Source organism: Halichoeres trimaculatus, unplaced genomic scaffold (genome assembly GCF_033239565.1).
Source record: "Halichoeres trimaculatus isolate MK-OKI-2021-1 unplaced genomic scaffold, fHalTri1.1 fHalTri1_scaffold_19, whole genome shotgun sequence".
NCBI lineage: Eukaryota > Metazoa > Chordata > Actinopteri > Labriformes > Labridae > Halichoeres > Halichoeres trimaculatus.
In genome coordinates this window covers 1,667,864-1,668,438 of record NW_027437197.1, presented here as the reverse complement: position 1 = coordinate 1,668,438, position 575 = coordinate 1,667,864, and positions in this window count along the sequence as shown.

The following is a 575-nucleotide window of genomic DNA, read 5'->3' as shown; positions in this document are numbered from 1 at the left end:
GAGAGGAACAGAATATCGTTCGATATTCAGAGTTTCATCTTTTTTTTTTTTTTTTTTTTCCATTTTCTTTCTCTTTCTTCTGTCCTTCAATTTGATTATTGTGTTGACCTAATTTGTCTCTCAGTTCCTTCATTTCTTAGTTATATGTGTACCTTTATCTTATACTATTGTTCTTTGTTTGTTTAACACATGTTCCATGGATAACTGTAAAGCTGTTTGTTCAATACTCTGTAAAATGAATTATTTCAATTAAAAAAAAAAAAAAAAAAAAAGATATTCAGAGTAATCAAGTACAGGAGTTACTGCAAATTCTACAAATCCCACAAAAGACGGCAAACATCACCAGTAAACAGAGGATAATGGTTTGTAGTTGGACTTATTTACATGATTGCAGCACACATGGAGGATGCCACGGCTAAAGGTGCGTTCATGGTGCACACGTATGTCTGAGTTTTGGGGCTCTGAGTCAAAACTTTAATAAGAATGCCCTAAAGTTGAATCTCCAACTCAGAAAGTCGGATGATGTGCTACTCATGAAAACAGTAGTTTTTTGTTTTGTTGCACATTTGAAATGT